Source organism: Centrocercus urophasianus, unplaced genomic scaffold (genome assembly GCF_019232065.1).
Source record: "Centrocercus urophasianus isolate 14NV4802_14NV808 unplaced genomic scaffold, USGS_Curo_1.0 seq_10, whole genome shotgun sequence".
NCBI lineage: Eukaryota > Metazoa > Chordata > Aves > Galliformes > Phasianidae > Centrocercus > Centrocercus urophasianus.
The window spans coordinates 66336805-66354353 of NW_024884142.1; the positions used below are offsets into that span (position 1 = coordinate 66336805).

Genomic DNA, 17549 nt, shown 5'->3' on the forward strand with positions numbered 1-17549 from the left:
AACTCAAGTGAAATCTTCAAAACTCAAACACTTTCACTGTGTCCAAGCCCAGAGCATCCAAGATGAGAGCCAAATGGCCTGAGCTCACGGAAATAACGAATGGATTAGTACAGCATGATCAGATAGCATCTACATACAGGCTTTAGGTTGAAAAAAACAGCTGTAGGAAAGAACAAGTTTGTTAGTGCTGATGGTGAAAAAGCTCCTTTTAGCGGCAAGGCTGAATACTTCACATATAATGACATTCTCTGAAGTAACAGAAAGACTCTTACCAGAATTACTTTGCCAGCTTAATACATTTAGTTTCTAACTGGAAGGAAAAGGAGATACACCTAGGAAACGTCACTCCCAGTTCACCTGTTTAGAAAAAGTGAAAATGCATGATGTTTAATATGCAGTTTTTACAACAATTCATTCTGTGATAGCTATCTGGAGCTCCTTGAGGTATTTTGACCTTTCAAGTTATCTTTTTTTTTTTTTTTTGTTATGACTCTGCCCACAAAATCCTATTACAGAGGAAGTACCTGGTGCATACATGGTAAGTCAACATAATAGAGTTAGCTAGTTTTTAAAATGTAAGTTGAATGAGGTATGCAAGTTTCAACATTCCCTTTTAGAAAAAACACAAGTTCTTCAGTGCTGACTACCTGCATACATAATGCTTCATGCACCTGCAGGTCTGGGACAAGCAAAGGATATTAGGAGAAACTAAATTACACATTTGCATCAGCACCTGACTGCGCTTCAGTCCTGTCCCTTTGTTTTACCCTGGCAAACAACCAACCTTTATCACTTGAAGCACTTGGGAAGCTGTAATTAATAAAATTGGAAAGGAACAGTACCATGCCTGCTTTGCTCTGTCTCCAGAGAGCACACTGAAGCAGTACTGAGTTCTCTTCTCCCTCTCATGCCTCTAACCAGTACTAACAGAGGATCCAAACATGCAACAAATCAGTGTTCCTCAGCATCCCTTACACTTCCCTAGTTTTGAGCTCTAATTAGTAGCGAAGAAAAGACCAACAGGGAGAATCTCCTAATTCACTCCAGAAGGACTAAAAATATCAAGTCCATTACCCCAAGCAAATGGAACAAGTAAATGTGTCAACACAACAAGTACAGCAGCCTTGTTTCCATGAACTCTGTGTGAAGGGCAAATATCATCTCCACAACGATGCAGGGAAAATTACTGCTACAGAGAACAAACATTTGTACAGTCTCAACATGCAGCATTCTTAGCTGTAAGCTAAGCTGTCAAAGGACTTAATTTTTTCTATTTGAGAACTTGGAGTTTCTGGTTAGTAAAGCTTCCTTCACACATCTTCAGAGTGGATTCAGCCTATGGAAAAAAAAATAATCTTTCTTAAATAGTTTTACTTAAGCAAGACTGAAAAGCTCCTTAAATATACTTAAAGCTCATTAGAGTATGGTTTACTCTGACTGGTCAAATATTTTCTCTGCTGTCTTCTAAAAGAGATACCAGTAACTACAGAGGCAGTGTTTATTACTACAGTCTCTCAACATGTGCTGCTACTGTTCCCAAGTCTTGTTCAAGGGCTAATTATTTTGCCATTCTATGGTACCAGAACTTCTTATCTGCCTCCTTCATAGTTAACCTTTTCATACATATACATAACTGAATCCTGTTTTTAGCAAAGCTTTACACTTCTCAGAAGTAGCACCTGCTAGCACACACACGCACACATACAAACTGCCCAAACATGCACTTATTCCAGTGTTCACAAACTGAGGCACTCCAGCTGCAAGCCGATATAAACATCAAAATCCTGCTATCTGGAGGGGTTAAGAGTCAGAAAGGCATTTGTTAGCAGTAGAAATGTGAAGGTTCTAACCAAATCATTCAACTACAAAGGTCTCTAGGTCAGTGTTCAAAAGACACGTTCAGAATTGTGGGTAGAAAAAAAAAAGAAAAAAAAAGATGAGGATAGTAATCCAAAAAAGGAAAAGGATAAATTTATGACTGCAGCACTCATAGGAATTAAAGGAAAAACTTGGTCAGATTGGTCTTACAACTGCAGCAGAGTATGAACACTGGGTAAAAGACTTCTATGGGTTTCTTTGTAACGGGCTCCCCTTTGAGTGCTTGGAGCAACACATTTCAGCTAGAGCCTTGCAGAACATCAGCTTATCCTTACAGCCAACATCCACAACTCATCCCAACTGAATGCTGTGAGCAACTCACAGATTTTACACTTGCAGCAGACTTTATTGAAAGATGTGAAGGCTATACTGTTCACTGTATTTCAGAAACCTCAGTCTCCAGACTTCCCACACTGTGTGCACTGTTCCAAGGATTAACAAATTGGCAATGCTCTACCACAAGGGTGCATTCTCAACATCACTAGTAAGAAAAAGCACTATTTTATTAATTCTAATTGCAAAAAAAAGTCAAGTATGCTTTCTTAATGCGCAAAGTTCATATGTAATTGGTAAGGAAATAAGATACCTTCATTCTATGCCGCAGAAAATTTATGGCTACCAGGCCAGATAACAAAGTACTATTGTTTAGATGGATTTGTAGGAACAAGTGCTAGCTGCTTCTCACTTGTACCTATTTCTTTCCCTTCAGTTAAGGATCACAGAACGCCTTGGGTTGAAAGGACCTTAAGGATTACAGAACTCTAAGTCCGTGCCACAGGCAGGGCCACCAACCTCTACATTTAATACTAGATGAGGCTGCCCAGGGCCACATCCAACCTGGCCTTGAACAATTCCAGGAAAGGGGCAACCACGGGCTCTCTGGGCAGCCTGTCCCACTCTCTCCAAAAAAACATTCCCCCAGCATCTAACCTGGAGCGCTCCTCCTTTAGTTTCAAACCATTCCTACTTGTCATGTCACTGCCTAAACAGACTCACTGCGCACACATCTTTGGAAATGCAGCTTCAGACTTCACCTCATTGTTCATCCTGTCTTCAAGGATGCTCATTGTTCCAGCCTGCTTATCACCTTCCCCCTCTTCTGCAGACAGCGGCACACTGACACTGCACCCATGTGGCATGGCATTTCCTCTTACTCAGAAAGCACGTCACCTAATTTGCTTTAGGTAGGGACTACTGTGCTGCAGTATTTTTTGTTTGCTTAAAATGACATATCCTTAATTGCCATGATGCCTGGAAATATGGAAATAGATGCTGTGCAAAACACCAGGACTGAGGTAAAGTGTCTTCACCTGGATTTGAACTTCAGAGAACACAGATCACAGGAAGAAGTAACCCAAAATAAGTGACAGGAAACAGGCCATAGGAGAACAGCAAGAAGCCTACCAGAATCTCAGTTCAGGCTGTGCACAAGTGTAATGAGATTGTTACAGTTCTGGAAGACACAATGTGTCAGGACTTGCTATTGCTAGTCCTGAAATAAAGCGCATCCTTACATTCCATTTCACCTCCTACAAAATGAAGATTGCATTTCATTAAAAAAAACCACCTCTAAAATAATATCCACTTCTGAGAAAAGAAATTCACAAGCATCAAAGCAAACAAATCGCTTATGCTGTGAATGACCCGACATTCACATGTAATCTCACATCCATCTTTACACCATCCTCAACTCAATCCCTATCACTTCTGCCCTCAAGAGCCTTTCTGTACCAGCTCTCAAGGGCTGCATTTTCCATTTACTGTCATGGTACGGATCAACTTACCTGCAATTGAAACTTGTGGTTTCTACTGACTTCATTCTATTTTCATGAAGTTGCTCGTCACTTTGAGCATTTTTAAGTATAGGAATGCTTTGTACTTTGGTGGACATTACATCTTTGAAAGAAAATAGCAAAAGCATTCCTTAAATAATTTAGACCACAGTGGAACTTGAGACCAATTGTTGTTCAGTGTTGAATACTGGGTCATGAGCATACACATTTCATACAGTGCTACAGATCAGACAGTGTTATCTCTGGCATCAATGCAATGTGAGGGAATGACAAAAAATGAAGGAACTCGTGGCCAGAGCTATTACTGTGTGAATTTTGCCTTGTACTTGGTTATCTTTTCAGCAACACACTGCCCAGAAAGATCTGGGAAGTCCAGTAACGTAATAAAAACACTAATTATCAAAGAATTATAGCAATATTATAATAAAATTATACACTAAGCCAAATTGTGTCAAGATGCCATAATATTATTTCAAATAACTACATTCCCTAACTGCTGTCCAACAGCCACAGCAGGAGTTGGAGGTGACACAAAGTTTGGTGCTGGTCTCTAGATGAAATTAGAGCTCTAACAAGTCTTTTTTCACTATTAATTCTACAGAACTAGCAAAAAAGAGCAAGTAATAAACTACTGAAATCTCCTCCACATGTTATGAGGTAGATGTCAAATTCCTCCCAGTCACAAGCTGGTAAAGGTCAGCCCAAAATGACCATGCCAAGGGCTACTCATATAGCTGCACTGTCAGGCTACAGTGTCTGAGTAAAACAGAAGATGTACACATCAAGCAGGTGTGGATGACAGGCAGGAACCACTCAAAAGCCTGGATTTCCTGTAGCCCATTGTTACCTTCAATAAAATACGTTATCTTCAATCACTGTTATCTTCAAATGCAAGTTTATATGAGGTATAAACCGGCTGTATACTGCACTGAAGGAGCGTTAGCCATGTTTATAAGAAGAACAACAATCTTTGGAGAAGTTATACCACCGAGCACGCAAACAAGAGTAGAGTGTCTGGCACACGAAGCCAGCCATTTGTTTACCCTCCTCAGCACTCTGTCCCAGATAAGAGACCAACGCTGCCCAAACCTTACACAAAGGCACGGCTGCGAGTTCTTTGAGTACAGAGTACAGTGGGGTTACATGTCAGAAGGAATTAAAATCAACACTTGGGAAAAACATTATCTAGATAAGCTATTGTACAGCAGCTATTTCTGATGCCAATCTGTAGCTGTTCTACTCATTCTTTGTAATAAAGAACATGGAAATAAAGCCATCACTGGCTAGTCAATGCTACGTTTACATTATAGAGCATTCATTCCATGTAGTGAATGCTTGTTCCAGTCCCACTGCTTTTACTTCACATTTATAGGTTGTGGAATACGCTCACAACCTCATCAATGACTGACATTTATATGATAACATTAACTTAATTAATGATTTTTGTCTCATTTCCTTTGGCATTACACCCTCAGTGTAAGCTCTGGCTTCCGTTAGCAAAGGACAACAGACATGATGAAGAGCAGCAGCACATCACTGACAGTCACTCCACAATAGGCTTTTGCAACTCTTACAGACTGCCAAGTTCACCCTAGAAATTGTTTATCTAGACACCACCAGACATCACATTTGACTCCTTGGTGAAGAAACAAGTAAAACTCGAAGCAAATGCACTGCAGAAATTAGCATTCTTCCTTTTCTGCCCTTTTGACATCATTCAAAACTTGACGCAGACTAGAAACAAATACCAGCTGACCTGTCAAGGTGTTAAGCAGCACGAACAACACAACCCTTTCAGAAAACAGCACCTGCAATTCAAGCAGAGCATCAACAGAAAACTTGAGAGGCTTTGATACCTGGTTTGTAAAAAACACAAGGAATTCAACCAAAAGCATGGCTTAAAAACAGGTAGCAAACATTTGCTAACCATCCAAACAGTACTGATACTCAAAAACAAGAGCAAACAAGTGAAAACAAGACACTTCAGTTCATTCTCAAAGCAGATAAATCAGACAAGCTCTTGCTCTGAAAAGACCTCTTAATTACTCTATTTCTAACCATTTTCTGCTCTATTCTTTGCTATCATTCATTAACTACCTGTGGTCCCACGAGCAGACAGCCTATGAAGACAGCACTGTATCAACCATTAACCTTACATGAAAAGCTGCTTCTTAGGATAGAATCACAGAATGGTCTGGGTTGAAAAGGACCACAGTGATCATCGAGTTCCAACCCCGTGCACAATGGTGCAAGGTCACAAACCACCAGAACAGGCTGCCCAGAGCTACATCCAGCCTGGCCCTGAATGCCTCCAGGGTTGGGGCATCCACAGCCTCCTTTGGCAACCTGTTCCAGTGCATCACCACCCTCTGGGTGAAAAACTTCCTCCTAATATCTTACCTAAAGCTCCCATCTTAGTTTAAAATGATATAGAATTTTTCTCAAGACTACAGGGAGATATGAGTTTTATTTTACTTTTTCCAATGTCTGACATAGTCTTGTTTCATTAAGGACCTCAGTAACCAGCTTCCAGTCTCCTGGGCAATCCACTAGGTCACTAACAGAAATGAGTAAGAACGCTCACTACCTTTGGAGAAGTAATGCATGCACTGTGTTTTTCACTCACCAGGGAAACACGCCAAGCTCCCACTATAGTAAACAAGTATTACTTTAATAACCACTACTAAATATGTTGAGATCTTCAGAGCAATAGCACTGCTGCATATACAAGTTGTTTGTGTACATACCATCTCACTAATGCTACAATCACACAAAATCAGAAATTACTCAGCTCCTTTCTCACATCAGTGGGATGCTTGTCTTACAAACCACAAGACAGAAGTATCTGCTTCTATAAGCACCTTAGGTCTCCTGCAAACATGCAGCCTGCTTATGTTCCACTGCCCAACAATTAAAACTTTAATCAGTGAAGCTCAATATTTATACAACCTGGGATTAAGAGATTTCTCCCACAAAGTGGATATGAAAGCATGTTATCTTACAGTTCAGGGAATTGCACCATCTGTATTTCCTAAAAACAAACAAACAAAAAAAAGCACTCCACAACAAAAAAACAGTCCTTAAATAAAAATGCTTTCTTTAATATGGTGTACAGCCAGCTACCCATGTCACAGTTCTTCCTAAGCTAGCAATTCCTGTTCCAAGTCAGACAAATGCTGTGCTAAATCCAGTCACATTAAGGAAAAAGGCACTTTCCAAAATATCCATCACATAGGTATAAACAAGCCAGCAGACCTCCATTAGCAAACACACCTAAGGCTACAGGCACCCAGAGATGCACAAAATGACATGAGACATTCAGGCAACTCAACCTCTACTTTTCAGAAGTGTCATTCATCTGATGGAGATCCAGACCTGCATCACACCACACAAAGTAAAGAACTAAAGAAAAACAAACCAAGAACATCTTTCCTCATCTCCAAGTCATCTTTTGCTATGTATTTTTATCATCCAGTGGTTTTTTTGAGCATGCTTATTCAGAAAGGGAAATGACACTAAAGTGTAATTCTTTTGAGCACTAAGTTCCAGATTAAACTCTGGCAAAATTACTTCTGAAAATAAAGCTGGCCATGTTTGAAAAGTATAATGTAGTTCCTGTGATATACTCCGACTTTGTGCTCTGCCCAAGACTCCTTCCAGAATCTCTCATCTCCAGCATAATAGTTAGAAACAGCATCTCTGAACCAATGACAAATCAAAGATGTACTATAACAGATAAACATATATTAATGTATATCTTTCGTTACATATTAGAAACTCTGAAACAGGAAAATGGGATCTCCAGAAAAGGAGACTCCACAACCTCTCTGGGCAATCTGTTCCAGTGCTCCGTCACCCTCACAGTAAAGGAGTTGTTCTTCATGTTTGTATGGAACTTCCTATGTTGCACTTTGTGCCCACTGCCCCTTGACCAGTCTTTGGGCACAGCTGAGAAGAGCCTGGCTCCATCCACTTGACTCTCACTCATTAGGTATTTATGCACGTTGATAAGATCCCCTCACAGACTTCTCTTTTCCAGGCTGAACAGTCCCAGGTCTCTCAGCCTTTCCTCATGTGGAGATGCTTCAGGCCCCTCATCATAAAGTAAGAATTATTTCTATCTATCATGATGAAACTCCAGGACAGACTGAAGATTTCAGTGATGGCCTTAAATCACTAGGGCTGTAGCTCAAGGTGAGAACACAAAGTACAGTCCATACAAGTGTACAGTAGAGGACAAGCTTCATGTTATTCAAACCTTGCAGGGCTAACAAAGACTCGTCTAGTTCCTCTTGAGTGGCAGTTGTTCTCTCCAGCATCATATCTGCCATCTAATGCTTTCTGGCCCACCCTTATGCTAAGTACTTCATTAACGACATGGGCAACCGTTCCCCATGTTTTCCATCAAATCCTTAGCATAATTTCATGTAGTACCTTAAGTTAGCTATCCTACTTTGTCAGGAAGTAGGACGTTTTAAGAACACCTCATTAACACCAATCCCGTGAATTTTGATGTGGTTTTTGGTGCACCACAGGCTACTGAAGTGTCCACAGCAGCAAAAACACAACTTTTCCAATGTTTAACTTAGACTACAACAGCTTTTCCAATTTGATTGAAGCAATCAACACAGGACAGAAATTGTACACAAAAAGTATATTATATTGCTGCAGTTTCAAGAGGTTTAAGGAGAAAATGTTAAACTTGAGACATGTGGCACCTGCAAATCCTTCCTGCACTTAATATTTACCTTTTCAGAAGTATTATCCTGGGGACTAAAATTAAGTGCCAATTCTCTACTCTGTTTGTAGACCATCATGTAAGAAAGGGGAAATCTGTTGGCAGAAGACTGTCATGTTTTAATATCTCAGTCTTGAACTTTCCACATATAAACACCTACTTGATAGACACAACCATTATTTCGAAGAAATAGTGGATGAGATTAAGAGTTCTTAAAGATTAAAGTAGTTTTTCTTGTAATAATGGGCAACGCAAGCTGTCATAATGAAGCAGAGCAATCCTATACTGACTTTGTGCTAAAAAGGCACCCGAGTCAAATTTGGTGCACAGTGTTAGGAAAGCTTTTCTTGCTGACTTTCAGCAACTCAGCAGGCTCCACCTTGAGCTATGAAGATCTGTATCCCCTTTACAAGCTAGCAGATTCCCCACAGTTTCCCTCTATTGAGTTTGAAAAGAATGTCACTGTAACAGTATATAGGAAAGCGTCCCTCCGCTTAGCTGCATACTGCACAAGTGTTTTGGGACAGCTTCTCAACTCAGTATGCAATTTTATTGAGTCATCAACCAAAATGAAACACCTGGACACACATTCTTGTTAAGGCTGAAATCAAGTTAAAAGGAAACATGACTCGTCTAGAAGATAAACGCAGCACTGATGAAAGACCAGTTCCCAAGCAGCTAGCTACACACAAGTCATACATTAACACCATGTGTAGTATATGTTGTGTACAAGTTATGCTAAGCTTGTGGTTTTCTATTACCAAAACAGTAACTACAATAGAGTTGTCAGCCACGCTATGTGCATTCCAGGTTATTTAATTTTACATCTTTCAGACCAGTGCCTGCAGGCAGAGAGAATAAACATGCCTTTGAAAAGGCATGGTGAAAGCTCTTTAAATGTAATCATTGCAACATTAACTGTGTTAAAAACTAACAAGACAGTCTCAGTGATAGCAAGTAAGGTGTTCCAAAGAGGAATCCCGCCACGCTGTTAGTAATACCATGAAAGTGCTAGAGATAAGCCTGGTTAGCACAAGTAGAGAAGACAAGAATGTGTTCCAGATCTTATCTGAAGGACAACATCTGGAAGGAGTACATGGTCCCAAAGAAAAGAACTGAAAAATACTCCAACACAAGCAAGAAATTATGTAGAAAAATAAACTATGGAAGACCATGATATTGTTTCAAACGAAAACCAGAGGATGAAGAACTTCAGTAAAGCATTCAGAAAAGACTGAAATCGCACAGCTCCCAAGTAACGCACATTCAGAATACTCCCCAGATTGCTACATTCTTAACCTGATTTAAAATAAGGCATGTAATACACAATCTTCCAAGCTTTAGATATGATGCATACCCCTAAAAGAGATCAGAGAGCAAGTCCTGACAGTCATGGTTGCACGGCGATGACTGACTTTGAAGACAAAGCCTAAATTCCACAGATGTAAACAGCAGCAGGGAAGAAACCAGTACCACATAAAGTAAGTCAGAAGTTCAGGGCCTTTCCAGCAGAGAGCCAGCCAAGACCAGCTCCTGCAACATGCAACTGACCTTGCACAGATCCTTCTTCATTATTGTGCAGGATGGCAGATCAAATGGTCTCCAACACAGCTGGGAGAAATGGTGTGGATGTGATGCAGAACGCACTGCATCCACCTGGAAATGACTTTAAGCATCTAACATACTACTCAAACTTGATCTGGAAGACTGCGCACATCCTTCTCTAACTTGCAAGATGATGCATTCTGATTGCAACAATACTCAGCGAGATCAAAGAGGGAAGAAAAAACAGGAAAGAGTTAGCAGTGTTCTGAGGCATTCTTGCTGAAGAGGTGTGAGTGAGAATATGCTATTCCTGAAACTGAAAGCTACGTTGTAGAGGATTAAAATTAGAAAGTGTGGTGCAGAAGATAAACTTGGCCATTATGTCTGACGTACTCATGCAGAGCAGTTGAATAAGACAAGAAGGTCCGTGATCAGAGTTAAAGAAGGTCATTAACACGCAGAAGACTAATTCTGCTTCCGGGATTTTAAAAAATTGGTCTTTGAAATCCATGTTTTCTAGCAGTAATCAAGAAGAGACAAAGCAGCATGTAGCAATTCTGACAGTGATATGAAAAAAAAACATTTCCCACAGTATTTCAGAGTTTCACACACTTGTTCCAGTTAAGCCCAGCATGCCAGCTTCCTTTTCAAGTGCAAGCAGCTTTACTTGCCTTAGGGAAGCTGACCCTGCACCTCTCAGGTTCTGCAGCAGAGATGTCTGTTCCAGCTGTGCAGACCTCTCTTGCACTGAGCTTCCTGCAGGCAGCCAGCAGGACAACTACAGCCAAAAGGAGTTGCATCAAACCTCAGTTTAGGCAGCTTCTCCCCAATAGAAATGCACGTCAAACAGCTTACACTTAACCTCACGTAATGCCTAAGTGTGAAATGTCCCTCTATTCCTACTAACAGGTAGACAGATATTGGAGAAAGCTTTGAAACGCTGTAGGAAGCCCTAAGTCCATCCAGAAAGCACAAAATAGTCCAACTTCAAGATGCCCTTCAAACTATACACATCTATCATATATGAACACAAGATTTTAAGTGGATGAAATAGTTCGGGAAACAAACTGTGCCAGATGAAGACTGCATATACAGTGAAAGTGTTTTTGGTAAGCACTAGATGCAATGTTTGCTGAAACTGGGGATTTAACATGACTCCAATAACAAAAATTACTTCCTAACTGAAGGAATGGAAGCTTCTAAAACCAGTTCCAAGTTTCCCCTCTGAGGTTAAGATTGCTTTGCTCTCCCACCTTTCATTAAAAAAAAAAAAAAAAAAAAAAAAAAAATAGAGAGAAATGTAGACAGATTTGCATTTTTTCTTTATTAAGACTATTTCAGTGTCTGAAATACTGACTCAAAAAATACATACTTCAACTCCTGAAACGTTACAACAAAAGTATGCTGTCAGACTTGTATCAATTCCTGCAATACAGCTATAAATATTTAAGAATATTTCCTTAAATCCTAAATATCTTCCTTCCTAGTTCTCTCTGTTCCAGAACAGAGACAGAACTGTTCATCCCTTCACACTGCCATTTCTGTTAGCCATTCCTGACCTGGTTAGTTCATTAAGGCTGAACCAAACCAGTTAAGTACAAGGTTGACAGATCTAGTCAGGTGGTTTTGCCATTTATTTCCCTCAAGAACACAAATCTCCTCCACAATACTGGAGAGGGATTAACAAAGTCGGTCATTTGCTGAAATAGGCCTGTACAAAATAAACAGTTTCAATGCTTCAAATAAAGCCTGGCATTCAGCACTATCCAGCAATTATTCCCTTCTACATTTTGACATCCCACTTCCAATTTTCTCTTCGGAAAGCAGGATGGTTTTTCCTCCGCTGTCAGAAGTCTGAAGAACCAGGATGTCTCCTCCCATCTGCATTCGGTACCCTGTGTCTGTGTGCATGCACTTTCTCTTGCAGCAGTGACACTTAACTGAAGTTGAGAAGCTGGCTTGTGAGTGGAGGGAGGGAAAGGAATGAATAAACATGAGGATTAACTGGGATTGTTATAGGATGTTGACCAAGCACCTGGCACAGACACAGCTCCCCCACTGTCTCACCTCTCACGTTCCCAGCAAGCACAGATGAGCTCTTTTGCTTTGTACCAGGAACCAACCCAGAGAGCCTCTGCTCCACGAGGCTCAAAGCACTACACACAGCTGTGGGAGATAAACCCACAAGACTGCAGTAAACTACACAAGCTCAGAAACAAAGAAGACAAGTGTCGCAGTGCTTGTCTACTACAAGGCCAGCACAAAACATCCACAGCAGCAGCAGGCAGCTGTGAGTTAGGTGCTGGGAAGAAGAGGGCTAAGAACGGGCCAGAGAAGCAGTACCCAGATACAGTGAAAGATGATCAAGAAATAACACTACCACAGAACTAGCACACGGAGCACAGCATTACATACCTCCCCCTTCTTCAACATACACACGCTACTGTATTGTGCTAGTTCTTGTTCTACTTCGCTCTCACCCACAGTATTAGATTTGCACTGCCTATCCACAAAACACTGTCTTAAAGATCACGCAAAAGACTCTAATAGCAGTACAAAGCCCGACTTTCTAAGGAATGGGATTTTAACCAGCCCCAGGCTGCAACCATAAGCCATGCAGAGCTAACAGTTTATAGCAAGAAATCCCTCTTCCACAAAGACTGCACACGGCATCTTTCTTTTTTCCCCTCCCCTTCATGCAGTCAGTATCATTTCTGCACACTTTTATCTGTGGATGAGGCATTCCCATGCACTGATTTCAACACATCACAGAAAAACATTCTGAAACACAATGTCTGAACCAGAACAGGGAGAAGGAAAAAATCCAAATCTGCTACATATCAAACTGCTTCATTAGTTCCTCCCAAATCACCAACAGCTGACACAGATGCCCTGCTGAGTCAAAGCAGAAGCCCCTCTCCCCCCACAAGAAGGTAGCAAGGGTGATGCTAAGCAGGGCAGCTCAGCCCCTCCTGGCTGCTCACTCCCTTTTTTCTGCATGCATTCACTACCACAGGTTTGTGAAAAACTATTTCTTTTTCCAGACAGATTATCTTTGTGTTGAATCACTGTGCTGAGGGCAGTAAAGGGGAGCAGGCAGCTCTCCCCTGCAGCATTTTGGAGCTGCTGGGACAGCTCAGCTGGCTCAGACAAATCAGAGCCATGGTAATGAATACAAGTGCCCAGATCTCTTCTACATGGTCTTGAAAACAGATTCACCACCTCCAAAACGGTGGTATCACAGCAGCTGATAGCACCGATGATATGAGTCCAATTACTTGATGAAGATTCATAGGCCTTTAGATAACATCAAGCAATGATGCATCAGAACCACTGATGCTCACAATCCCCTTGAGTTGAAAAAGATGGTATAAAATGACCCCAAATATAGTCTCCCCTTCCTTGCATATAACAATGCTTATAAACTAATACAAACTACTCTTCCCAAATCCTAAAGAAGAGCACGTTGAAGCCAAACCAATTACCAATATTAAACAATGACATCTTGGGCAGCAGCTGCTACAGCTCTCCGCTAGGGAAGCTCTCCATTTAAGAAGTGCACAGAGCCTGAACCTCCTTGGAGAGGGACAGGAGAGACCTTAGCGAGGTCATGTCCATGATGGCTGCTTACTCCAATCAAGTTAAATTCATCTGCTGAGGACAAGTAAGAGCATTTTTGGCAGCAAGTGCTTCCTGGCACAACAGGCTCCCCTTACAATATAATCATTCCACCTCCCTTCCCCTCTGCTCCTTTCTACCCACAAAAGATAAGAACCAATTTTGGGTTCAGAATTCTCTAAGTGCTGTATTATCTCAGTGTTTTTTATCTCAAAAAAAATATCAGCATGATAACAGCAAAATTCTTCAAATACAAAGGAAACTCAAGTGTCTGCACAAGCTAAAAGAGTGTACAATTGCATATTAATAAGGATGCACCATTAAAGAAATCACAGAGAGTAAAAAAAACTCAGAACCAAGAGCTTCCTGAAGCACTTGTTCATATTTCTTCAGAGTTAAGCTCAGCACTACGAAAGTGAAATAAAAGCAGCAACATACTTGCAATAAGTGGTAGGAACATACAGTTTCTCTTCTCTAATGTTTAGATACTCAGTGCTTTATTTCCCATCAGATCTTTTGCTACTGCTCAAGTGCTCTCAGTCTCTTTTCTCCCTGTCTAGAGCTGCCCTACAAACCAAAACAGAGGCGCACTGAAAGGCTACAGAGGACTGACAAAGGAAGACGTAAAAGAAGCATTTAAGAAATCTAACTACATGGTTACTGACCCAACAGAAAATATTACAATTAAACATTTTAAAAACAAAAGCACTCTGAGTACACTATAAAAACACTGATGGGGGGGGAAGAGGGAAAGCTGGAAGGTGGTGACAAAAAATTCCACTGAAGAAATCCATGCAAGTTCTATACAGCACGTAACAATCAAGTGCCTTCCTGAGTTCTCACTTCTAAATGCTGGTTTGAGAAGCACAGCAAGGAAAGCTATTTGCTTTTAACTTTCAAGATTCTCTTTCCAAAACCTGATCAGGAATGAAATTAGAACACCGCACAAAAAGGCTGATTTCTCCTTATCTGTGACAAGGCACGAAAGCATTCCTGTCCTTCATTCACTGAATATTTTAAGTGTCCAACAGAAACTCTTGGGGTCGTTATACTGCACATTTCCTAAATTAATGGGATACTTTTATCTTCACGTGGCTGATAACAGCCTGCCAGCTTACAGTTAAAAAAAGAGGAAACCCACCGTACTTTTATAGCTTCTCACACCCTAAGGATCCACTCCAATAAAAGCTCCATGCAGAACTGCCCCCTGGCCAAGCAAGCAAATGCAGCTAATGTCAACAGATTCACCTCTCCTACAGATATTTCCTGCAGTTAAGTGTTGCAGGCATCTCTTCTTCGCTACCCAGCATACACATGAGTAAAAACCATCTCATAACAGCTTCTGCCACAGGTTATCACACCACCCCACAGGCAGCAATACGACCTTGGCAGTAGCACAGGTTTGTTCACCACTGACAAGTTTCCTTCAGATACTTTCACACAGCTCTGACTGGCTCATGCAGCACTACAATCAAGGGTGCCTCCTGTCCCAAATTTCACCTAGCTCCTGTTTATACCCACACCAGATGCTTTCCCAGTTCCCACACTCGATCACACAGCCAATCCACCTTCTTGACTTCTTCCCTGCTTCTCTTACACAAAGCACTTTGTCCTCCAGCACCCACTCTCAGCTTATGAAGACCTAAGAGGCAGATCAGGGTTTCATTTGGGAACGCCAGGTAGTACCTAAAAGTTAACTAATACTTCCTCCCAGAGAAGCATCTCCACACATCTCCACGCCGGCTCACATGACTGCGGAATACCCACAGGAGCTCTCGTTGCTCCCCTGCCTGCTGCTTACAGCGGGCACACAGGTGACAGCCCGGCTCGGAGGCCCCGAGCCCCGGCCTCGCGCAGCCCGCACCCGAGCGACCACTGCCTTCCCGACGCCGACGGCAGCACACGCGGCTCTCACAGCAGAGCAGCGCTCCGCGTCTTCTTTCGGCAAAGCCGGAGGCCGCACGTCAGGACGGCCGCGCGGAGCGGCACTCAGAATCGGCAGAGCCGCCGCGGCCCGGCCCCTTCCCTGGCAGCGCGAACTCCGCCCGCAGCCGCCTCTTCCGTCTCCCGCCGCGCAGCCGAGCTGGCGCCGGTTAACGACGCGCCCGGCCCCGCGTACCGGGACCTCGATCCGCCCCGCCCGAACGCGACGCGGGCCCCGCGAGGTCGAAGCCGCCCTCATCCGCCGCCCCCTCACCCGCTCCTCGCCTCGCCTCGACGCGGCCGCCGCGCGAGGCCGCCCGCCCCGCTCTTATCGCGCTGACAGCGGCCCATGGCGGGACCCGGCCCCGTCGCCCGGGCAACGCAGCGCCCGCCCCGCGCCCGCCCCGCGCCCGTCCCACCTGACGCTGACGCTGACGCTGACGCCGCCGCTCGCGCCCCCGCCGTTCCCGCTCCGCCAGCACCGGAGGGAGGGAGGGAAGGAGCGGGCTGCGGGGGAGGCGGTGTCACGCGCGCGCCGCAGCCAATGGGAGCGGTGTGTGTTGGGGAGGGGGGAGACCCCCGCTGGGCGGGGTCAGCGCTGCCGGGGCCCCGCCCGCTGCCCGCCCGGTGCCGGTTGTCACATACGCAGCGCTTTGCAGGCAGCCGTGGCTTCGGTGTTCAACCCTAGTGAATTCTTGAGGCAGATGGGCTGCGGTTAGCGGGCAGCTGGCTGAGAGCTGGCGGAAAGGCCCTGAGTGCTGTTTCCTCAGCCCCGCTCTGACCTGATGCAAACAAATCACGTCTGTGCATAAATCAGCAACGTGCCCTGCCACCCTCCCTGGGAAGCCAACAAGCCAGGACAGGGCACTTGTTAATGTTCCAAAAGGGGCAGCAGTGCAAGCACAGCCTCTATATTATTCATACATCAGTGCTCCTATCCAGGGGTGCCGAAGTCTGACAGGCCCTTGAAAACAAGCAAGGCTCACTGGGCACACACACATCACAGCACAGCGCACCCCTGGCTGCCTCAGGCCTTCCTGGAGCATCAGCCTCGTGCTCCCTGGCCTCAGAGTTGGCCTGGGCCCCGCTCTGTTGGCACTTCACACCCTGTCTCAGGGCCTGTGGGGGATTGCATGCATGCAAGGAGCCAGATCTTGGGAAAGTTCCAGGCACCAGGATGCTGTGGCCCACCAGGCAGTTAGCTTAGATGTATAGTATAGTACGGTATAGGATGGAATAGAATCATTACAGTCGGAAAAGACCACCAAGGTCACCTAGTCCAACGTCCAACCCATCCCCACCATGCGCACTAACCGCGTCCCTCAGTGCCACATCCACCCGTTTCCTGAACACCTCTAGGGATGGTGACTGCACCACCTCCCTGGGCAGCCTGTGCCACTGCCTCACTGCTCTTTCTGTGAAGGAATGTTTCCTAACACCCAGCCTGAACCTTCCCTGGTGCAACTTGAGGCCATTCCTTTTCATCCTGTTGCTGTTATCTGGAGAAGAGGCTGATCGACCCCCACCTCACTACAACTGCCTTTCAGGTGATCATAGGTAGGGAGTGTTAAGTTCTCCCCTAGGCATCTCTTCTCCAGACTAAAATATTCCAGTTGAACTAAAAAAAAAAATAATACTGCTAAGAAAGGTGAAGAAATGAAATTAAAGATTTTATCAGTGCAACCTGTCTTTCAGATGCATGGAGTTTCTTTAATTCTAGTAATTAAAACTCCTGCTCCAGATATGACAGCATGCCTGCTGCTCAGTTTTAAATCAGTGCTTTACCATAAAATACTATGCATGAAGGAACTGATTCTGAATTAATGTGCGTCAATATAAATTTGCAACATCTCCATTAAAGTGACTAACACAACCTCAGTTCATGCCTGAATAACTTTTAAATCAAGTCTGGTTCTTTGTATCAACATTAATTCACTGCTAACTCTTTCTAGTCTGCAATCAAAATCTGAATCCCACTTAAATCCGCAGTTTTTCAGCAGAATTCTTCCTAAATTATAATATTCTGCTCTAATTCTCCCTCCTCTGCTTACAAG

At 43.3% G+C, this 17549-nt stretch overlaps 1 protein-coding gene across 2 annotated transcripts in view; it reads right to left on the minus strand.

Annotated features, from left to right (window-relative positions):
• Positions 1-15789, minus strand: part of LYST (lysosomal trafficking regulator) — a 78480-nt gene extending 62691 nt beyond the window's left edge. The window contains exons 1-2 of one of the 2 annotated variants that reach the window (XM_042838086.1): positions 15770-15789; positions 273-357 (exon numbers count right to left, since the gene is read on the minus strand). The gene's annotated coding sequence lies outside the window, so the exon portion shown is untranslated. Of the gene's footprint in view, positions 1-272; positions 479-15769 lie in introns of those variants that run through there. The other variant, XM_042838164.1, reaches the window with a different exon arrangement.
• Between the last annotated feature and the right edge of the window lie 1760 nt (positions 15790-17549).